The sequence below is a fragment of the Palaemon carinicauda genome, chromosome 16, assembly GCF_036898095.1.
Source record: "Palaemon carinicauda isolate YSFRI2023 chromosome 16, ASM3689809v2, whole genome shotgun sequence".
NCBI lineage: Eukaryota > Metazoa > Arthropoda > Malacostraca > Decapoda > Palaemonidae > Palaemon > Palaemon carinicauda.
Window position 1 is genome coordinate 27950170 of NC_090740.1, and position 24381 is coordinate 27974550.

The 24381-nt window shown below is 49.7% G+C and overlaps 1 protein-coding gene across 8 annotated transcripts in view; it reads left to right on the forward strand.

The window, feature by feature from the left end:
- mv (lysosomal-trafficking regulator mauve) overlaps positions 1–24381 on the forward strand; it is a 388598-nt gene that overhangs the window by 951 nt on the left and 363266 nt on the right. The gene's annotated exons all lie outside the window — the stretch shown is intronic.

Genomic DNA, 24381 nt, shown 5'->3' on the forward strand with positions numbered 1-24381 from the left:
AGTTGGAAAAGCACGATGCTATAAGCCCAAGTGCTCCAACAGGGAAAAATGGCATTCCTAGTTAGACCTTTCTACCCGTGTTAGCACATTAAGTTTTAGATCCTTTTAATCCTGCTTCAGGTCGAACAACATTCCATAACCCAGTAAGATACCTATCATACTAGTAGGGACCCCTGTGAGAAAAGGATTTTTGCATAATAATGGAAATTATGCCTGTTTAGTTTTTGTTTTTCTGTTTAACCCCAATTGGTTGCATTTTAGTGAAAAGAATACTCAAAGCTAAAGTAATGGACTGTCATTCTTAGCCTATATCTAGTTTCAGTTGGAAATTCTGTACCTTAACACATTGTCCAGTTTTATTGAAATGTGACATTTTTATCATCATTATCTGAAGTAAGCTAGTGTAGCTTAGTTTTTCTTTAGAAATGAGAGCTTTAGTTTTTTATATATAAATTATTAAAATGGGAAGACTGTATTGTAAGTTTTATACTTGCATTTGTGATTTTTACAGTATTAATTCACAGTATTGAGAACCTGTTAGCATAAATTAACTTATTGCCCAAACATGGATTTTTCTGGTTATCATTATTATGGTTGCAAAAAATGTATTTTTCTCTTGGTTTCCTTACCCTCTTATCAAACAGTTCTAGGAGACTTGCGTTGGAAACCAGTGTTTGAAGTCTTTGAAAGTTATAATAGTCAGAATTACAATTAGGGCATCGTCTTGTTAAGGTTTTTATAGTTTATATAAGAAATATTTATTTTGATATTGTTACTGTTCTTAAGATATTTTAATTTGCCTTGTTTCCTTTTCTCTCTGGGCTATTTTCCCTGTTGGAGCCCCTGGGCACATAGCATCCTGCTTTTCGAACTAAGGTTGTAGGTTAGCAAGTAATAATGAAAATTATAATAATAGTGTTAAGATAGTCATAAATGAAGATTAGCAATAGGAAAATTTATGGTTCATTTGTGTGATTACTAGAAAATATAAACTAGGAAGATGAGTTAATGGCAGTTACTGCGATGCATCCTAATCCAACTTAAGTGAAATAAAGAATGCTTCTTAAACTAACCTTACGTAGTACACTTGCCAGACGCCCGACCTAACCTGTATACTGGTAAGAGAGATTCCAATTCATAACCCTCCTTTTCTGTTACGTAGCTTTGCATAATACTACTTGCCTTTAATTGATGTAGAGGATTACACTTTATATGAGTAGGAGGGATATTATGTCTTAATATTTTTGTTGGAATATTTTGGTGCATGCAGGGGAAATTCAGGTTGTCATTTATCCTTTGTCCTTTTCAAAACGACTTCCCTTTATTATGGCAAAGCAAAAACAATATGACTTGACTTAGACTGTATTATTAGGAACCACCACATAATTATTTCAAGGTTGTTGAAATTTCTCATAAGAATAGCAGTCAAGTATTAAGTCTCATTAAAAAAAAATCTATTACACGGTGCACTCAGATCCCCATGTGCTTCAAGCTCTCAAGACTTTACTAAGAATGTTTAATCTGTACAGTATTTGTGTATTTATAAACAAAATATTAGTCTAAGTTGATACTTTTCACACCATGTAAAGCCAGATTGGTCATCATTTGACCAATACAGTAAATGTAATTAATTTGTTGTTGGTAAGAAATGCTCATTGTAATTCATGGTCTATTTATTGATTATTGTTAATCAGACCACTTTGTCAAAATTCAAAGTTTTCATAGTCATGTGACAAAGTATGATTTGATGAAAACAGTACTTGGCATGATAAATGAAACTAGAAATTTCTCTTTAAACTAGTGTGTGACTGTCCCGTTCAAAAATAGGGTAAATTCTGAAAAATTGCCTCTAATTAAAAATATCCTAAATTGTAATAATTTTGTTCATTTATTATTTGTTTGAAATGCAATTTTACCAAGATACAGTAAAGGTATGATAGAAAAGAATTACATACTTTGTTTACAAAGGTTAACATATTTATCAAGGAGTATTCTAAAAGTTACATTTGATCTAAAGTGGTTCCATGTCCTTTATGTACATATTTACAATTATTTAAACAGAAATTACTTTTTGCATGAGATCAGTAATGAGTCTGCTAATAGTGTGAAAATTATAGGATATAGTATGAAATTAAAGATGCCTTTGTTCTTAAGCGACATATAAACCCTCGTCCTTTAATTAGGTATATTACTAAAGCACGAGCTAGAATTCACACTAAATCTGGATAACAAGCAGTTATCCAACTGGTAAGGGTACGGGGCGAGGAGCCCCACCCCTTCTCCATTCGAAGAGCCTTCACTTTTACTTCGGCCGCTGTCATGTATGCATGTACAGACAGCTCCTGTTAAACTTATTAATTTTTTCAATTTGTCTGAAAGTGAATGTTGGTTGTTAATTGTGGAATCGAAGCAAGAATGTCATTGTTGGTGTAGGGATGGAATCTGCAGCTGATTGGTCAAACTGACTGTAGATAAATGTTCCTTCTGTGCTTGAGGCCATGACTGTTTGCAAACATCCCTGATGCTGAATGTAGGTCATGGCCTCTGGTGCAGTGACGGACCGTTGGCCTGGGGAAGGAAGCGAGTGAGGCATTTGTGGGGGTTGGACTGGGTGACGCCCAAGAAAACATTTGCGGGTTCTTTTGTTGCTACTGTCTCCTCTTGGAATATGTCTGCTCATGTTGTCCCTTTGCATACGCATTTGATTGGTCGCAGAGGAGTACACTGCAGGGGTCTGGAGTCTTCGGATCTACATCAGCGAGTTTCGTGTTCACATGTGTGAGGAACTCCAAAAGTTAGCTACTCCTACAGAGGCTTGAAGTACTGGCCTCCTGGCCTTGACTGTTGGTCATTCTGCTGTTGACAAGTTGACATAAGGAAATAGTGGCTTCTTTAGGTTTTCAGTAAGGCTCTCCATTAGGTTTTCAGTAAGGCTCTCCATTACCTAAGGGAGTTGATGGCTGAAACATCTATTCCCTCCCTGGTACCCCCCGTGCTTACTCGTGTCTTGAGTGTTCCCATTGGTGAAGGGTTTGGTGGTTCCCCCCTTAGAACTAAATGATGGGTAAGATAATTTGGTATCTCCCTGTACGTCTGTTAATGTTCTGTTGTTGGGGTCATGGTTGGCCAAGGGAGGGGCTACCCCTGTCTCTGGGGTTCCTTGATTCTTGTCATGGTCCGAGTGATCCCAACCCCTCCTCCTGTGGCAGTTGCCCTAACAGTTTTGCCAGGGGATCTTAAGCTGTAGCCCTTCCTTAGTGACACTGGCTGTGCCTCCTTGCGGGGTCATGTGACTTTGTTAGTGTGTCTTCCTTTCTCCCTGTGACAGTGCGCTCTAGTGTTGTGCCTGTTGGAGCAATCCTAGTGGTTTTCCCCTCGTGGAAGTGTTCATCGATGGTCACGAACGCTTTGACTGCTCAACCTATACTGTAGAGCCAAGAATGAGAGCCAGAAGGTAGAAGGGTGCACTCTGTTTTTCCTCCGCCTTCTTGTCATACACGTCTTTGTTCTCCTACTCGGGTTGTGACACTTCTTCTAAGATGAAAAGGGTAGACTGAAGAATTCAGGGTAGACAGCTATAGTCTCAGAGATAGGACTCCTTGTGACACCATCCCGCTTTCAAGCAGAGCGCTCATCGCTTTGCGAGGCCAAGTTCCCACGACCTTGCGCCTAAGGTTTCAACTTTTTGTGAGGGAGAACCTGCTTCTCTACTGTGCGCAAGCGCACTGCAGTAGCCCAGACTTTTTGCCCCTTCGGGGAAAGGAAGGCTGCTTGTCTTTCACCTACATAGGAAAGGACGAGCAAGAGTCTCTCTCTCTCCATGACGGGTAGTTGGGGGACGTGCTAACCTCAATCTTGCGGATGAGGTTTGTGTACAGTTGGGCACCCAACCACCTAGCGACGTGGGCGGGCGAGCTTCTCTGCCTAATGTGGGTTTGTGCACTACCTCAATTATGCGTGCTGCTCACCATGGCGATTTTATTGGAAGAACTCTTCAGTTACCTGATGGTTCAGGAATACTCGGCAATTTGCCACTGTTGGCGCACTGATCAGCAATCTTGTTTTTGTGAAGGCATGAATCAAGGGATAATGGTAAGTTTTTGCACTATGAATTACCATCCCTCGAGCTTGTCTGAAATGCAGGATACAGTGGAACCTCTACATACGAATTTAATCCGTTCCAGAACCAACTTCGGATGTAGAAATTGATCGGATGTCGAAACGAATTTTCCCATAAGAATACATTGAAATAGAATTAATCCGTGGTTGAGCCCAAAAACCTATGATAACTTCTTAATAAACTACTACACATAACTTTCCCATGAGAATAATGAACACTAAATTAGATAATAGTCATGTAAATAAGAAGAATAGACATGTAAATAAGAAGAATTAGCAAAAAATGATAAATAAGAAACGGGTTTTTCGCGTCACTTTACCTTAGAAACTCCAGCGCAGGTGTTGTTCGTCTTCGCTACGCAGAGAGGAGAGAGGAGACGGACGGACGGCGAGGAGGTAGAGAGGTTAACTACGATAAATGTAACACTACCGTAACTTATTCTAACTTACACTAAGTGAACTTTAACATAACTTAGCTTATTTTTTTTTTATTTTTATATTTTATATTTTTTTTACATTTTCTTTTTTTCTTTTTGATGATTACGTAATTTTAATCACTATCACTTACATTTAAAATTGACTGAATTTCTTTTGCTTCACTCTTTTCCGTTTTCTGTGTTTCACTTTCTTCCTCTTCACTCTTTGCCGTTTTCTTCGGTTCACTTACATCCTCTTCATCGCGAGTTCGCTTCGCAGTTTTTTTAAAGAAAGCATCGATAGATAATTGCTTCGTACGGCTTTTCAGAATGTTTCGAAAGTGCGTTAGGCAAACATCATCGAATTGAGAAACTACACGACAAACCTGCAATTTCTTTGGATGGTATTTGTCGATGAAGTCGACCACGTCTTGATATTTTCCTAACACCTCTTTTATTTGCGCTGAACCTAACACATGTTCTACCTCCTCGCTCTCTTCCTCGTCATCACTCATGTGCTCCGACATAGCATGGAGTTCCTTGAGCTCATCCGTCGTCAGTTCGTCGTGATGTTCGGCGACGAGTTCCGTAACGTCATCTGCGTCGACCTCCAGACCCATGGACTTGCCAAGGGAGACGATTTCCTCTACGGCTTCTGCTGCACCGACCACGGGATCAGGTTCGGGGTCAAAACCCTCGAAATCTCGGGGAGAAACTGCATCAGGCCACAGCTTCTTCCATGCAGAATTGAGGGTCCGTCGAGTTAATCCCACCCAAGCCTGATCAATGATCTTTAAGCAGTGCACGATATTGAAGTGGCCCCTCCAAAATTCACGCAAAGTTAAGTTGGTGCTTTGCGTGACATTAAAGCACTGCTTGAATAAGTGCTTGGTGTACAGCTTCTTAAAATTAGAGATGACTTGCTGGTCCATGGGCTGGAGGATAGAGGTGGTATTTGGTGGAAGATACAGCACCTTTATGAACTTGAATTCATCGAAGATATCATCTTCAAGTCCGGGGGGGTGAGCGGGTGCATTGTCAAGGCATAGCAGGCACTTTAAAGGCAATTTCTGCTCATGAAGATACTTCTTCACAGAAGGACCGAAAACTTGGTTTACCCATTGCACAAAGAATTGCCTAGTGACCCAGGCCTTCGAGTTGGATCGCCAGAAAACATGAAGCTGATCCTTATCGACGTTGTGTGCTTTAAAGGCCCTAGGGTTCTCCGAATGGTAAACAAGCAAGGGCTTGACTTTAAAGTCCCCGCTAGCGTTGGCACATAGAGCAAGAGTCAACCGATCCTTCATTGGCTTATGCCCAGGCAATATCTTCTCTTCAGCAGTGATGTAGGTTCGACTCGGCATCTTCTTCCAAAACAGCCCGGTTTCATCACAATTGAACACCTGCTGCTCTACGTAGCCTTCTTCCTTTACGATATTTTCGAATTTCTTAACAAAGTCAGTTGCAGCCTTTGTGTCCGCACTAGCAGCCTCTCCGTGGCGAACAACTGAATGAATCCCGGACCGTTTCTTAAATTTCTCGAACCAGCCACGAGATGCCTTGAAATCATCTGAGGAAGGCTCGGTTGAACTCTCCCCAGCATCACCCACAGAGCTTTCCTCCTTCAAGTCCGTAAAGATGGCGTGCGCCTTCTCGCAGATAACGGTTTCGGTGATGGTGTCGCCAACGATCTCTCTATCCTTAATCCACACTAGTAGAAGTCGTTCCATCTCTTCTATGATAGGGGTACGGCGTTTGGAAATTATAGTGATCCCCTTAGAAGGTTTCACTGCTTTAATAGCTTCCTTCTGTTTAAGGATTGTCGAGATCGTCGACATATTACGGCCATACTGTTTAGCAAGTTCACTCACGCGGATGCCACGCTCATGTTTTTCAATAATTTCCTGCTTAATTTCTATAGAAAGCATTTCCTTCTTCCTTTTCTCACCACTACCACTACCACTGGCAAAACTAAGCCTTTTTGGACCCATGATTTACGTAAATTATCGTTAATGGATGCACGTAAAAAATCACGATTAATTCACAGTTAATATCACAACGCAAAGAGCACAACCGCACGAAGCCGACGAGAACAGAGGACTGACCCAAGCCGCGCTAATTGAGCGTCCCTCCGAGGTCGATGTGCTGCCTTCTATCGGCGGAAATAAAAAACACTTCAGGCGCTATGAGCACCGACTACGCGTACGAGTATTGTTTACTTCGGGTGTCGAAAAAAACATTCGGGTGTAGAGTCGGAACGTGTTCGAATTGTACTTCGCGTGTCGAAAAATTCGGATACAACCGGTACGACGAAAATTGCTACTTCGTGTGTCGAAATAAAATTCGGGTGTAGAGTCAAAAATTTGCTCGAATTTTACTTCGGATGTTGGAAAATTCGGATGTAGATACGATCGGATGTAGAGGTTCCACTGTAACATGATGAACTACAGGAACCTCTCTCAAAGGGGGAGTATTTCTGTTCTGCTAGAGATTACTTCTTGCTGAAAAAGTGAGAGCGTTTGGTGGCCATCCCCTGTATTCTGCTGGAGTGATGCATCAGTGGCTCTGCTACTTGCATCCATGATCAGTGTAAGTGACTTATGACAGAGAGAAAATACTAGTGTTGCTCTAGAAATAAGGGGTCTTTTGGCTTCTTGTAATGCCTTTTCTTGCTTATCAGACCAGCATATTGTTTATGGGTTTTTCTTTTAAGCATCCGTATAAAGGAGACATAAATCTAGCCAGGCTGGATATGAAAAGGTGATAGTAATTGATCATGCCAGAAAACTCTTGCAGTGCTTTAATATTCTGGTCTTGGGAAATCGGCAATGGGCTTAACACCTTTGAGACTTAATCAGTGACCAAGAAATTCTTTTGTATTTTTTGCCTATTCACGCTTATCTAGTCGGACAATTAACCTGTTTTCTTTGAGTACCTTGAGGACCTGTTTTACATCCTTGATGTTCTGTTTATTGTAAATTACTGCAATACCGATAGGATAACTGAATATACTAAACGCCTTTACTGGATACCATAAACTCATTACTTACTTTCTTACTAAAGTGCCATGTCCTGGATGTTTGTGCTCTTAAGCCTCCACCGCTCCCTGTCTCTAGCCAGTTGTATCACTTGATTTGGTGATACAAGCCCACCAGAATACTGTCCATGTATTTTGTCTTCTGCCTCCCCTTCTATCCTCCCAGTGCTTTATTTTTTTTGTATGTCATGCCCAACAAAATTAGGTTGTCTCTTTATATGTTTTACAATTGCTCTTTGCACTCCAAGTCTTGCAATTACCTCCTCATTATTTACTCTGTCCATCCAGGATATTCTGAGCATCCTCCTGTAAAACCACATCTCTTCTGCATTTAGCTTATTTTTCAGTGCTCTTGTTATTGTTCAGCCCTGACCTATACATAAGGGTGGACCACAAATATGTTTTTGTACCAATTCTATTATTTGATAGTCTATTTTTCATGTTTTTGAAGGGATTTTTGGTTATCAGGATTCTCTTCTTTATTTCTCGTTTGTTCCGTAACTGACATACAAACCACGCTATTTAATAGGGGTTATTACTTTCGGCGTAGCTGAAATGACGAGCCATTAGAATTTTAACGAGGGTTTACTACCCCACCGCTAGTGTGCTTGAGCTCACTTTGCTGTTGGCTTGGGTGGTAGTCGGACGTGTCCGCTCTCACCCTCGCCTCTCTGACAGCCATTAATGTCTCTCTGCTTTTTCTCCTACAGGTTTGTGTGCGAAGTTGGCCTCTGCGAAAATGTGCAATTGTCCTGGATTTCCCCGACCGCCCTTGTGGTACATTTATGTTGGCGGTTGAGACGGACCCTCACACCCTTTGTCCTTACTGTAGGGGCCAACGGTTTGATAGTAGTAATAAGTGTGGTGAGAGTAGGGAGTGGTCTACCTCCAAGTGGGAGAGGTTTTCTCGGCGATGGAAGAAGTCCAGGCGGGATATTTCTCCTTCGAAGATTTCTTTGAAAGGAGAAAATCCCAAGGACTCTTCTTCCGTTGCCCAAACCTCCTCCAAAGCTCCCACTCGATCGGTTTCTTCCGAGAGACTGTCGAGGGGTAGCGTAGACCGTGGTTCTGTCTCCCGATCTTGGGATTCGAGAGATGGCGTTGCCTCCCCTAGCGAGGCAGCTCCACCTCTTCCCCCTGGGGAGGATTCAAATGTTGATGTCAATGTAACTGATTTATTCCAGCTTTGGTCTTCCTTGGGGCTCGAAGGTTCGCCCTCCAAGGAAGCCATGTTTGACATCATCCGGTTGGGTGCCACTGTCAAGCAATCGCCGACTTTGGCAGAGGTTGATCCTCTGTCTATCGTCGACGTTGTGGTGGCAGAGGTATCCGATACGGTATCTCCTACCTCTGCAACTTTTCAACCTGCTGTAGCTGAAGGCTTAGTTTCTTCCTCTGCTCAACCTTCGAGGGAGGAACTAAGTCCAACAGTCTCTCCTACCGGTAATTCTCCCCCTCGGGGGAGTTCACTCACAGAAACTCCTCTTCGGAGGACTGCTGATGGTCAGCTTGCTGACCCAACGGCCCCCAGAGGGCACATACGTCTTAAAGCTCGCCTTCCTCTTTGCCGGAGAGGCCTTCCTTCACCTCATAAGGGTGTGAGGAGGCGCCTCTTTGGTTCAACATCATCGTCGCAGTCCGCCGCAGAGGAGCGTCGTCACCGATCTCCGACTGTTCCTGCTACAACCCTGCACCTCTCTGCGGATCGTTCGCGATCCCCTTCGGTGGAAGGTTGTCCTGACAAAGGGCACGCCGACCTTCCACCCGTCAGACCTGCTGACCTGCCGTCGCCGTTCCTGGCTGCTGATGTGCTGTGGGCGCCAACTAAACCTGTTTTTATAAAACAGGCAATGGTCCCTTCGGGGCAACAAGGGCGTACGCGCAAATTAGCGCACACGTCCCTTACGCTCCATGCCAAGCATGAGCGCCAACGTTCTCCTAACCTTATTGAGGTTTTGGAGATAGCGCGTCAGCGAGTCAGCGCTCTCCTGCTACTGCTGATGTAGCGCGCCAGCGCTCACCTGTGCTCACCGGCTGCCGACGTTCCTGATAAAGTGCGTCAGTGCTTACCTGCTCGCTAGCGCGCACCTGTTGCCGATGTTCCTGTTAAAGCGCCAGCGCTCACCTGCGCGCCAGTGTTCACCTGCGCGCCAGCGCTCACCTGATCGCCAGCATGCCATGGCGCGCCCTCAACCTACTGCGCGCCATGCGCGCCAACGTTCTCCTGCGCGCCAGCGCTCACCAACGCGCCAGCGCTCTCCTGCGCGCCAGCACTCGCCTGTGTGCCAGCGCTCGCCTGCGCGCCAGCACTCGCCTGTGTGCCAGCGCTCGCCTGCGCGCCCACGATCTTTGGATCTGGGTGCAGTAGGGAAGTTTAAGGCTTCCCCTGCCTTCACTTGCGCGCCATCCCTCGCCAGCGCGCAATCGCTCGCAGTCACCTACACACGCCCACGAGGATGCGCACCCACGCCCATCTCCCACAGCAGTGATGCATCGCCAGCCTGATGTGCGCCCACAAGAAGACGCAGGATCCAGCTAGATATCTCTCCTGCGCACGCGCACCCAACATCATCTAGAGCGCACGATCCCTCGCCCACACGGGCTCTTCATCCTGATCCTGCGCACCCTCTGATGTCTCCTGCGCACGCTCCTACGCTCCATCGCTCACCCACGCGCCCGTGCGCACCCTCGCAATCGCCCGTGTGCGCGCACATCAGCTATCGCCCGCGTGGGCCTACAGTCTCCCGTGCGCGACCCCGGGTATTCCCCATCGCGCGATTGTCAATATCCTCCCACATGCGAGGCTGTAGGACAATGCCCGGCAAGGTCGCCATCGCCATATTCCCCCCCACGCAAGCGCAGAACAGCGCGCTCGCCGGTAGGGGGGAAGGTTCCAGAAAGGTCCAGGGACATTTCTTCTTTGTCATCTTTTTCTTTGCAGGCGAACCCCCCTTTGGAAACTCCTCACAGGGATCGGTCGATCCCTGTCCCTCCAGTGGGAGTGTCTGACAGCGCAGCTGTCAGCCAGCAGCCTTGGTTTGGGGCCCTGATCAGAGCGGTCATGCAGGCTTTTAAGCCTGTTCTCTCTGACCTGGGCCACAAATCCTTGGCGACATCTACTCCCCTGAAGAGAAAAAGAGGAGTTTTGGACGCGGTGACTTCTCCGAGGACTAAGCTGTCTCCTCGTAAGCCTTCGAGGCAGGCCCCCTCCCCCCCAGACTTTTTCTCCCTCCCCTTCGGACGAGGATATCCTGTCCTGGGGAGTTATGTGAGGCGAGGCGTTCCCCCATCGCACCAATGAGGGAAACCCCACCTCGCGCTAGAAAGTCTTCTCGGGTAGGGGCGGAGAAGAGCCTACCTCCGTTGTTGTTGGAGTCCTGCATCCCTCCCAGGAGGGAGTCGAAGGACTCCAAGACAGTACCAAAGTCCTCGTCTAGACTTAGATCGGAGCCAGCCAGTCACTCGGAGAACGTCCGCGAGTCTCCCCAAAAAGAGCCTTTGGGGACAGGAGACTTCGCTGCTAGTCCTTCAGGAGGAGAGCTGCAGGAGTCAGAACATGCGTTTTGGCAGGTTCTGACCCTTATGAGGACTCAATGGGTTTGCTGACCCAGAGATTCCTCCTCGAGAGGGCAAAGACACGGTCTTGGACCGAGTGTTTGGGACTCAAAAACCCTCTAAGGCCAGTGCAGCTTTGCCCTGGTCTTAAGGGGTTAAGAGTGCCAGGGACAAGATCGCAGTCCAGCTCTCCGAGCTAGCCTCCTCCAGCCGATCCAGTGCCGGCAACAAGTTTCTCCCACCTCCTTGTGTACAGCAGAGGAGGTATTTCGAGATCTTAGAGGAGTCTTGTTTAGCTCTTCCCTTTCACCATTCATTGGAAGAGCTTACTAGGGGAGTCCCTCTTGAGAGACTCTCCAACCGGCAGGTCTCATTTCCGGCAACTGAGATCCTTAATCAGGAGAAGGTTGCGAAGTGTGCCATGCAGGCCACTTCGTGGCTGGATATTTGGTTAGGGACCTTAGGTATCCTGATACGTTCGGAGGATTTATCCAAAGAACGTACCTGGAAAGCTATGGAGACCTTTTTACTCTCAGGCACTTGCACGATCGAGTTTCTGGGCCACCAAGTCTCGAATTTGTGGGCAAACACCATCCTGAAACGTCGGGATGTCGTGTCTGAGAGGTTCCATCAAAAGGTCCCTAGCACCGAGATCAGCATCAGCAGGCTTAGACATTCTTCCGTGATGGGAACGAACCTGTTTGAGCCCTATAAACCTCAAGCACCCCAGCAGCCCCGTCCTACCAAGACCACGAAACCGACAACGGCAGCGAAGACAGTGGTGTCTAAGCCATGGCAAGAAGTCCTCCAGGGGAGGGAAGAATCCTAGAGGGAGCAGCCGAGGCCGCAAACGCTAGGATTGGCAATCCCCCTGCATGTACACCAGTGGGGGGGATGCCTTCAAAGTTGCGCAGACAGGTGGCAGCAACTCGGGGCCGATTCCTGGATGATTTCCGTAATCAGTCGGGGATATCGCGTCCCGTTCACAACATCTCTACCTCCCCTGACGACGAATCCAGTGTCATTGAGCTCCCTTGCCATGGGTTCAGCAAGGGGGCAGGCCCTTCGGGCAGAAGTCCAGACCATGTTGATGAAGGGCGCTCTCCAGGAGGTCGTCGACGGGTCCCCAGGCTTCTTCAGTCGACTCCTTCTTGTAAAGAAGGCGTCTGGAGGCTGGAGACCAGTCATCGACCTCTCGGCTCTGAACAAGTTAGTCAAACAAACTCCGTTCAGCATGGAGACCGCAAACACGGTCAGTCTTGCATTGAAGCCGCAAGACTTCATGTGTATACTGGATCTGAAGGACATGTACTGTACTTCCAGATCCCAATCCGTCCGTCTTCAAGGAAGTACTTAAGATTCAGCCTAGACAACAAGGAGTACCAGTTCAAGGTGCTGTGTTTCGGTCTCTCCACAGCACCACAGGTTTTCACTAGAGTGTTCACCCTAATATCGTCGTGGGCACACTGGATCGGCATCCGTCTCCTCCGTTATATGGACGACTGGCTAATCCTAGCAGCCTCGGAGTCATCCCTTCTTCGACACCGAGACAAACTTCTGGGACTTTGCCAGGATCTGGGGATCATGGTAAATCTCGAGAAGTCCTCTCTGCTTCCCACTCAAAGACTGGTATACCTAGGCATGATATAGACACCAATCTCCACAAAGCCTTCCCATCAGACGACAGGATAGCAAGGCTGAGGAAGGTCGCAAGCCCTTTTCTCAGACGAGAAGAGCTTCCAGCCCAATCGTGGTTACGTCTCCTCGGTCACCTCTCCTCTTTGGCTCATCTAGTTCCCAACGGTCGCCTCAGGATGAGATCCATCCAGTGGCAACTCAAGTCTCGGTGGAATGAAGGTTACGATTCCCCGGACGTCATGATCCCTATGGGACCCGCGGAACAGACGGACCTCCAGTGGTGGGTGACAGACGAGAACCTACAAAGAGGAGCGGACCTTCTCGTCCTCCCCCCAGATTTGATGCTGTTTTCGGACGCCTCAAAGGAAGGGTGGGGGGCCCATGTTCTACACCACTGGCCTCAAGCCTGTGGTCAGAATCAGAAAAGTGCCTCCATATAAATCTTCTAGAGATGAAGGCCATTTTCTTGGCCCTTCAGCAGTTCCAACAATAACTGGCGGGTCACTCTGTGGTGGTGATGAGCGACAACACCACAGTAGTGGCTTACATCAACAAGCAAGGAGGTACCTTTTTGAAGCAGCTATCCCATCTTACAGTAGAGATACTGAGGTGGACCGAAGTCCACTCGATTCCACTATCGGCACGCTTCATTCCAGGCAAGAGGAATGTGCTCGCCGACAATCTGAGGAGAGCGTCTCGGATAGTGGGTACCGAGTGGTCTTTGGATTATCTAGTAGCCAACAAAGTCCTGACTTTGTGGGGTTCCCCGACTGTGGATCTGTTCACGACAGCTTTGAACTTCAAGCTTCCACTATACTGCTCCCCAGTCCCGGATCCCAAGGCGCTCTGGCAAGATGCCTTCCAACAACGGTGGGACAACATCGACGTGTACGCCTTTCCCCCGTTCTGTCTGATGAGGAGGATACTCAACAAGACCAGAATATCGGTCAATCTTTCAATGACCCTCATAGCTCCGCTATGGCATCACGCGGAATGGTTTCCGGACCACCCTTCCTATTGGGTGAGTCACCCCTATTAAATAGCGTGGTTTGTATGTCAGATATGGAACAAATGACAAATTCGTAGATAATTTGTATTTTTCCTAACTATACAAACCTTAGCTATTTAAACTTGCCCGCCAGCCCTATCCCCCTTGAAGTCCTACCTCCAAGCAAAGTGAGCTCAAGCACAGGTATGTGTGTGTGTGTGTGTGTGAGGGGGGGGGGGTAGCAAGGTACCCTCCCTACCCCCCGCTAACTAGCGGTGGGGTAGTAAACCCTCGTTAAAATTCTGATGGCTCGTCATTTCAGCTACGCCGAAAGTAATAGCCCCTATTAAATAGCTAAGGTTTGTATAGTTAGGAAAAATGCAAATTATCTACGAATTTATCATATTGATCTACCATCCTGAATCGTTTTACTACCCAGGTAAACAAACTTGTTTGATTGCTGCATATTCAAAGTTCTGTGGCCTTTGATGCAAATACCACTTCAGTTTTTCTTGTATATATTCTGAGTCCCATTAATTAACTTTCTCTTTTCACTGTATCCAGAAGTCATCGTAATTTTTCTGGCAGTGTCAGCATTGATCACTCTCATATGTAATGATTCCTGTGTCTTCTGCATAAAAAATGTTATTTATATTGACTCCTCTAATACTAATCCCTTCCTCGTCAAATATGGTTCTCAAGGTAATTTCCTTATATATCGCAAATAGATTTGTGGACAAAGCACATCCTTGGTGCACTCCTCTTTCTATTTCTATTCATGGTGTCAGGTTGTTACTGTTATTGATTGCTACCAGCTGACTCCAGTGTAAATTGGTAATGAGACTGTTGTCCTTGTCATCTAGGTTTAATCTTTGTAGGATTTTCATTAGATCTGTGTGCCTCACTTTATCGAATCCTTTTTAATTATCATTAAAACACATCTAGCTATCTTTTAGCATTTCAAATTTTCATTAGATATTTGTATTATCATTCCTATGATGAAAGTAGCATTTCTAGTGCCTTTCCCCTAGATAAAACTATACTGTTCTGCAATGTTTGGTTTTAATTTTTGTTTGTTCCAACACGAAGTACTTACCTGGAACTACTTTCTTAGGAGTATCTGGGATCTCCTCCCATCCGACCAGAGTTTTGTGTAGTTTACCCTAAAACCATTTTCTATGAGGGGTAACCTCAGGCGGAGTGAAACGCGCCCTGAGGCTAACCCCGGGTCAGAGAGCATGCCTGCTCAGCCCTCCCGTAGGGGATCAGCCTCGACCCAAGCCGCCTATAGGCCGTCGTTCGCGGCGTCCTGAAGAGGGAGCTCAGGCCGCTCCTCAAGGAGAAGATAGGGAGAGAGGCCCCCTACTCCTGCCGAAGCCTCAGGTGGGGGGATGCCTCAAACGTTCTTGGCACGCATGGGAAGAACACGGAGCAGACCCGTGGACTGTGACAGTACTGAAGGAAGGGGACAGGTTCCCCTTCCTAGTGGACCCTCCACCTCTGATGCCAGACCAGCAGGTGGAGTGGCTAGCCCCCAAGGATCCCTTGAAGCAGACAGCTCTGCAGGGAGAGGTCTCAGCGATGTTGGCAAAAAGGGCAATGAAACCTGTCCAGGACCCAGGTCCGGGGTTCTACAGCAGGCTGCTCCTGGTGGAGAAAGCGACAGGAGGATGGAGACCGATCATAGACCTCTCAGCCCTCAACAAGTTCGTCTGCAAGACCGACTTCAAAATGGACACTCCGAAATCAGTCTTGGCGTCCTTGAGAGAAGGGGACTTCATGTTGTCAGTAGATCTCAAGGATGCTTACTTCCAAATCCCGGTTCATCCCTCCAGCAGGAAGTACCGACGAGTAAAATGGGAGAACCAGACGTTGCAGTTCAAGACCCTCTGCTTCGGGCTGTCCACTGCCCCCCCAAGTCTTCACAAGGGTCTTCACAACGGTCTCAGTCTGGGCACACGAACAGGGCATTCGCCTGATTCGTTACCTGGACGACTGGTTGTTACTTTCAGCCTCAGAGGAAGTACTGAAGGAGCAAGGCGCGATGTTGCTGCAGTTCTGCAACGTTCTGGGGATCACCATCAACCTAAAGAAGTCCCAATTGATACCCTCCACCAGGACGACCTACCTCTGAATGGTTCTGGATTCCCGGTTAGTGAAAGCTTTCCCCTCCGCGGACAGACAGGACAACTTAGACCAGGTCCTCCGCCCCTTCCTGACGGACCAACCCAGGAGAGCGAAGCACTGGCAGAGACTGATAGGCCACCTTGTGTCGTTGGAGAAACTGGTCCCCCAGGGCAGGTTAAAGCTCAGGGACGTCCAGTGGAACCTAAAGGAAAGGTGGAACCAAACGGATTCCCCCACAGAGTGGTCCCGGGGTTCCCGAAGACGAAACGGGTCCTAGAATGGTGGAACTGCAGGACGAACACCCTCAAAGGGATGCCCTATGCAGCCGACCCTCCGGAGATGCTTCTCTTCATGGACACATCAAAGGAGGGGTGGGGTGCCCATCACATAGGGAAATCAGCAAGAGGGAACTGGACAGCCCTAGAGAAGACCCAGCAAAAACGTACTAGAGATGAGGGCAGTACAAAAAGCGTGCCAGGAGTGCGTACACCTACTCCGGGGAAACACCGTGGCGTTGATGTGCGTGCGACAACGCCACGGTGGTAGCTTACATAAAGAAACAGGGAGGCCTAAGGTCGAAGGAGCTGTGCGTCCTCACGTTACAACTTCTGGAATGGGCCGAAGTGGAGCAGATCAGAATCTCAGCGAGGTTCATTCCAGGAAAAAGGAACGCCCTCGCCGACGGCCTCAGCAGGATGGGGCAAGTGGTAGGGTCCGAATGGTCTCTGCACCCGGAAGTAGCCAGGACCGTCATTCAGAAATGGGGTTCTCCGGTGATGGACCTCTTCGCAACAAGGCTGAACACGCAGCTCCCCGTGTTCTGTTCTCCTGTACCAGACCCAAAAGCGGCGTTCGAGGACGCCTTCCAACATCCTTGGGACAATCTCGACGTGTACGCTTTTCCCCCCTTCGGGATGCTCAGGCAGGTCCTCATTAGAGTAAGAAGGACGGACAACCTATAGATGACTTTGGTAGCGCCCTGGTGGCCGGAGAGAGAATGGTTCGTGGACCTAAGGGAGTTAGCACAACAACCGCCCTGGCCCCTTCCGGACAGGCCAGACCTTCTCCGGCAACCACACTTCCAAAGATTCCACGAGAATCCTCGGTCCCTTTGCCTTCACGCGTGGAGGTTATCGAGCGTCTCCTGAGGAGGGAAGACTATTCGTCGAGTACAGCAACGAGGATGTCGGGCTACCTGAGACGGTCATCGACAGCTGTCTACCAGGCTAAGTGAGCCACCTTTACCAAATGGTGCGCCGCTAGGGACATCAGGCCCCTGAAGGCCTCCATCCCGCAAGTAGCGGACTTCCTAGTTTACCTCAGGGACGTGGTCAATATGTCCATCCCAGCCATCAAGGGAGTCCGCGCTGCTCTGGGCCAAGTTTTTCTCCTGAAAGGCATAGACCTGGGTAACTCCAGACATATCTCAATGCTCATTAAGAGTTTTGAGCAATCATGCCCCCCGCAAGCTGTGAAGGTGCCACAATGGGACGTGGCAAGGGTCCTGAAAATGTTATCCGAACCCCCGTTCGAACCCCTGAAAAACATCGTGGGCAAGGATCTCACTCTCAAGACGGATTTCTTGCTGGCGTTAGCGTCAGCTAAACGGGTAGGCGAGATTCATGGTCTGTCCTACGAAGTGGCTCACTCTAAAGGTTGGCGAGAAGTCATGTTCAAGTTCGTCCCTATCTTCGTAGCTAAGACCCAGTACCCTGCCATGTGGGACCCCAGATTTGAAGGTTTCTCAATTCCGGCAATCCTCCGGTCGGACGACGTGAAGGATTTGCGCCTTTGCTCCGTCAGGGCAGTGAGGAAATACTTGGAAAGGACAGCAAAACTCCGGCCCGGGATCAAAAGGCTTTTTGTTTCCACAGGCCTCGTGAAGAAGCCAGTCTCGAAGAATACCATCTCCTTCTGGTTGCGGCAGGTCATCATCAGGGCCTACAGTAAGGCAGGAATCCCCCTGCCGGGGAAGCCCAGGCCCCATGACATTAGGGGCATGAGTACTACATTGGTTTTCGAGAAGAATATGGCAGTGGGCCAGATCCTAAGGGCAGGCACCTGGGCCAACCAGTCTACCTTCACGGCTCACTATTTGAAGGACTATTCAAGAAGATCCCTGGACGGGTTCTTGATAGGTACCGTCGTTTCCGCGCTCCAAAAGGTTTAAAGGCATAGCCTCAGTGATAACCGAGGGTAACAAGCACAAGAGACACAGGTTCATTCCTTAAACCCCCTTGTACCTTCTTTCCCTTTTTCCGCTTCAAGTGGGCTCTGAGAGGGCCCTGAGCCAGAGACGAGTACCTCAACGAGGGGAAGACATGTTCCCTAGGATTTCTTGCACAGGTGAGTTTCTTAGACACTAAGATGGGTTTTTGTGTAGTTTCCTCTCGATCGATTTTCTATGGGGTCAACACGACCTAGCCTCCTTTCTAGGTCTCTGGATTTTCCAAAAGCACGGTCTCAAGAACTTTGTGGGGCCACGCCCACCTCCTAAAGTATAAGTCTTCTAAGAAAGTAGTTCGAGGTAAGTACTTCGTGTTGGAACAAATCACAAATTTTAGGTAATTTGTATTTTTCCTAACAGTACATACATCGAACTACTTTCGGGTAATGGCCCACTCTGCCATCCCCGAGTGTCCCCTGGTATCCTTAGAGACCTTAGCTATCAAGAACTTACTGGAGGTCGAGACCTGAGCAGGCATGCTCTCTGACCCGGGGTTAGCCTCAGGGCGCGTATCACTCCGCCTGAGGTTACCATTCATAGAAAATGGGTTTAGGGTAAACTACACAAAACTCTGGTCGGATGGGAGGAGATCCCAGATACTCCTAAGAAAGTAGTTCGAGGTAAGTACTGTTAGGAAAAATACAAATTACCTAAAATTTGTGATTTTTAAATATAAGACTTACCCGTTAGTTATATATAAAGCTTACGTCTCTGACGTCACGGCAGAAAATTGAAAACTCGCGCCAATCGCCAATTGGATAGCCAGGTGTACCACGTGAATTCTGCTATCGTCAATATTGATCTTATTTTGGTGAAGTACAAAACTTTGGTTGTTGACTCACGCTTGTTTTTTATCTCGCTTTTGGATATTCTTTAATTCGAATGGATTTAGAAAATTTTTGACCCTTGCTTATCTGATTTCCCTTTAATTTTTCAAAATGGCCACCCCCCTATAACTTTTAGTTGTTCCTTAACTGAATACAAACCACACTATTTACATAGGGTAATTACTTCGGCGCAGCCGATGACGAGCCATAAAGTTTTAACGAAGGTTTCCTGCCTCACCGCTAGTGCGCGGGGGGGGGGGGGGGGGGGTAGCTTGTTACCCCTCCACCCTCTCACACACCGGTGATTCGGCCACTTTACTTTTGGCTCGGAGAGACGACAGACCTGTCAGCGCTCTCCTCTCTTTGACTGCCATAATTTTTTGTTTGCTTTTTCTTTCAGTGTTTGTGTGTGAAGTTGGCCTCTGTTATCATCATGCGCACTTGCCCTGGTCTTTCCGGCCGCCCTTGTGGAACCTTTATGTCGGCCGTGGAGACGGATCCACACTCCTTATGCCCGCAGTGTAGGGGCCAACGGTGTGATAATGCTAATTTGTGTTTTGAGTGTAGGGAGTGGCCTACCTCCCAGTGGGAGAGGTTTGCCCGGCGACGTAAGAAGAAGGCTAAACGTGATCGTTCTCCTTCCGAAAGTTCTCGGGGGCGAGAAAATCCTAGGTCTTTTTCTCCCGCCGTCCATTTCTCCTCCGAAGCTCCCGCTCGGGCGGCCTCTTCCGAGGGGCCGGCGAACGGTAGCGTAGACCGTAATATTGATATTGATATTGACCGATCCCGTGGTAAGGGAGAGGCCGCTGCCTACCATAGCGAGGCGGCTGCCCCTCCCCACTCGGAGGAGGTAGTTATGTCTAACAAGGATCTTTTTCAGCTTTGGGCTTCCTTGGGGCTACAGGGTTTGCCCTCCAGGGCAGCCTTGTTTGACATGGTCAAACGGGGTGCGGCCGCCGAACAATCGTCAACTACAGCGAAAATAGATCCTCTGTCTGTAGTTGACGTAGTTGTTTCGGAAACATCCCATGGATCTGTCCAAACACCTGTTGTGACTGAGGTAGCTGAAGGCTCTGTCTCTCCTTCCGAACACACTTCGAGGGAGGAGCAGAGTCCTACGGTCTCTCCTTCCACTGAGATACCCTCTCGAGGGAGTTCTCTGGTAGAGACGCCTCTTCGGAGGCCCTTCGATGGTCAGCTTGCTGATCCCACGGCCCCTCGTGGGCGTATAAGGCGGAAGGCTCGCCCTCCCCTTTGCCGTAGAGGTCTTCCTTCTCCCTTTAAGGGGGTTAGGAGGCGCCTCTTTGGCTCGTCGTCCCCACAATCCTCTGCGGAGGAGACGACTCACCGCTCTCCTGTCCTGCCAGCTACCGCCCTAGACCTCTCCGGGGATCGTTCGCGCTCCCCTTTGGAGGAGGGTCGTCCGTCGGGACAAGGGTCTCCTCAACCATCTACTTCGAAGGCTGCTGATGCGCTTTACGCGGCCCCTGAGTCTGCCATTGCGCAGTCTCCTGGCCCTTCGGGGTCTCAGGGACTTGAGCGCAAAACTGCGCCTCTTGTCTCTAAGCGTAAGGCTCTGCCTGCGCCCGTTGCTGTTGTTCCTGTTGTTGCTGAGAAAGCGCTTCGGCGCTCACCTGTAGGCGTTCGCTCCGCTGATCCTGTTACGCGCCAGGGTTCCCCTGCGCGCCCACACCCACCGTCAACTGTTCCAGATGCAGTGGGCAAGCGCTCGAAGGCGCCCGCACGCCCACCTTTACCAGCACTTCCACTCCCCCCAGTTCCTGTTACATCGCGCGCGATTCCAAAGGTGCCTGAGTCGGCGCACAGGCGCCCACAGGTTCCTACGGACTCGCTGCGCTCTTTGGGGGAAAAACGTGGCTCGCGTTAACCCCCTGTTCCTGTATCATCATCGCGCCCGGTCCAACAAGTTCCGGAGTTGGCGCACAGGCGCCCACAGGTTCTCGTGGACTCGTCGCGGTTCCTGTCACTCTTCGCGCGGTCCAAAAGGTTCCAGAGTCGGCGCACTGGCGCCCACAGGTTCCTTCGGACTCGTCGCTCCCGACGGGGGAAGATCACGTCACGCGTCCACGCGCGATTCCATCCGCAATGCGCTCTCCATCGCGCGCTGTTAAAGAGGTTTGCGATGCGCTTTCACGCACGGATATTGTTCCAGCTTCCGCGCGTTCTCCAACGCGATCGCGTGGCGCGCTGACTCAACACGTAGCTCCGGGGTTGGCTAAGTTAGCGCACAGGCGCTCACAGCCGCCTCAGGAATCGCGCGAGTCTGCTGCCAACAATATCGCGCGCGATGCCCATCTGTCGCGCCCAGTCCCAGCTACGCGCCTTGTGCCTGTGTTCAAGGCGACTGCGGGCGTTCCTCATACCGTTCGCAACCCGCGACCTCCGAAACAGCCTGTTCCAGATGTGCGCTATACTCGCCAACAATCGCCAGCGCAGTTTACAAGCTCGCAAGTGTATAGGGCGATCCCTCCCGACCGTCGCCCACAGGTCTATCGGGATTCTGCTCTAGTTCCATCGCCTTCGCGGCGAGTTCTCCCTGACACGCGCACAGGCGCCCCTGTCATATCGCGCCCTTCCGGCTCCCACCAGGTCTCTACGCACCCGCGCGTTCGGGCGGTTCCTAATCATCGTACACCGACTCCTTCACCATCACGCTCTCCCGACCTTATTCCAGCCCGCTCTCCAAGACATGACCGCGCCATTGATTCATCTGCGCGCCATCGCTTTGCGGCCGCCCCAGCCCACGCGTGCGCGCGATTTTCCAGCATCTCCCGCCCGCACAGGGCCCGATTTGCGAGCCCCAACGCGACCGCCGCCAGGCGGATTCTTCCTTGTCTCGCTCCCCTCTCCGTAAGCGCAGACCAGCGCGCTCGCCAGAGGGGGGGCTGCTCCCCAGATAGATCTAGGGATTCTTCTTTTGAAGCCCAGAAGGCGAACCCTCGTTTGTGTATTCCTCCTAGGTATCCATCGGTCCCCTTCCCTCCAGAGGGAGTGTCTGCCAGCGCCGCTGTCAGTCAACAGCCGTGGTTTGATTCCCTTCTCAGAGCTCTTGTACGGGCTATGAAGCCTGCCGCCTCTGACTCGGGTCGCGAACCAGTGGCAGTTTCCTCCCCCCTGAAGAGGAAGAGAGGAGTTTCTCCCGTGGATCTTCCTCCGAGACCTAGGCTATCTCCTCGCAGATCCTTAGGCAAGGTTCCTACTCCTCCTCAGACCTTCTCGCCTTCCCCTGCGGAGGAGGAATACCCCTCCTCAGGGGAGTCGGTCGGAGAGGATGTCCTCCCCATCGGACCAATGGAGGAAGTTTGTCCTCCTCCCGAGAGGTCCCCTCGTCTTGAGGTGGAGAAGGACCTACCACCTTCGCTTTTGGAGTCCTGTATCCCTCCCAGGAGGGAATCTAAGGACTCTAAGACTATTCCAAAATCATCGGCCAGGATCAGACAGGAGCAGCCTAGGCCGGTCGAGGATATTCACGCGTCCCCCCAGGAAGAGCCCTTGGGGTCAAGAGACTTCGCTGCGAGTCCATCAGGAGGCGACCGTCAAGAATCGGAACATGCATTCTGGCAAGTTCTGTCTCTCATGAGGAGTCTCAACGGGATCCCAGATCCTGAGGTCCCTCCTCGTGATGGGCAGGACACAGTCCTGGATGGTATCTTTGGCTCTTATAGGCCCTCCAGGTCCAGTGCAGCTTTGCCCTGGTCTCGGGGGATGAAGAGTGCCAGAGAGAAGATTGAAGGACAACTTGCGGAGCTTGCCTCCTCAAGCAGGTCGAATGCCGGGTATAAGCTCCTCCCTCCTCCTCGAGTCCGTCAGAGGAGATATTTTGAGATCCTTGAGGAGCCTTCTTTGAGTCTTCCCCTGCACCATTCCGTGGAAGCCCTCACTGGGGGAGTCTCTCTGGAGAGACTCTCCAACCGGCACGTGTCCTTCTCGGCCACTGAGATCCAGAGTCATGAGAAGGTCATTAAGTGTGCCATGCAGGCCGCTTTATGGCTAGACTTCTGGCTGGGGTCTCTGGGCATTCTGGTGTGGTCCGAGGATCTGTCCAAGGAAAGCACCAGGAAAGCTCTAGAGACCTTCCTCCTCTCGGGCACTCGGACCATCGAGTTCCTGTCCCACCAGGTTACCAGCTTGTGGGCCAACATGATCCTCAAGCGTCGGGACGCAGTGGCGAAGAGGTTTCATCAGAAGGTCTCCATCGCCGAGGCTAGTAGGCTCAGACACTCTTCTGTCCTCAGCAAGAGTCTGTTCGAGCCTAAGGACGTGGAGAGTACGGCTGAGAGGTGGAGGCAGTCCAATCAGGATTCCCTCATCCATAGAGCCCTGACATCAAGGCCCTACAAGCCTCCGGCAGTACAGCAGCCCCGCCCTACCAAGGACACGAAGAAGACAGCCGTTTCAGCGAAGCCCAAGGTGTCTAAGCCCTTTCCTGCCAAGGGCAGAAGGGGCAAGAAGTCCTCCAGGGGGAACAAGAACCCTAGAGGTACCGGCCGAGGCCGGAAACGCTAGGGGTGGCAATCCCCCTGCATGTCCACCAGTGGGGGGATGCCTTCAGAGTTGCGCAGCAAGGTGGCAGCAACTCGGGGCGGATGCCTGGACGATCTCTGTGATCTCCCAAGGGTATCGCGTCCCGTTCACGGCATCTCTACCTCCCCTGACAGCGGATCCAGTGTCGCTGAGCTCTCTTGCCATGGGGTCGGCAAAAGGGCAGGCTCTTCGGGCCGAAGTCCAGACCATGTTGGAGAAGAACGCGCTCCAGGAGGTCGTGGACGGGTCCCCAGGCTTATACAGTCAACTCTTTCTTGTGAAAAAGGCGTCTGGAGGCTGGAGACCAGTCATCGATCTCTCGACACTGAACGGGCTTGTCAAGCAGACTCTGTTCAGCATGGAGACGGCAGACACGGTCAGACTTGCAGTGAGACCGCAGGATTTCATGTGCACTCTGGATCTGAAGGACGCGTACTTCCAGATCCCAATCCATCCGTCTTCAAGGAAGTACCTAAGATTTTGCCTAGATCACAAGATCTACCAGTTCAAGGTGTTGTGTTTCGGTCTCTCCACAGCACCTCAGGTGTTCACCAGAGTCTTCACTGTCATCTCATCATGGGCACACAGGTCCGGCATCCGTCTCCTTCGTTACCTGGACGACTGGCTGGTCCTGGCAGACTCGGAGGTTTCCCTTCTCCACCACCGAGACAAGCTCCTCGAGGTTTGCCGGGATCTGGGGATCGTGGTAAACCTCGAGAAATCTTCTCTGCAGCCCTCTCAGAGGCTGGTTTATCTAGGTATGATCATAGACACCAATCTCCACAAAGCCTTCCCATCAGACGAAAGGATTTCAAGGCTGAGGAAGGTCGCGAGACCTTTCCTTACTCGAGAACTCCTAGCCCAATCGTGGCTTCGTCTCCTCGGTCACCTTTCCTCTCTAA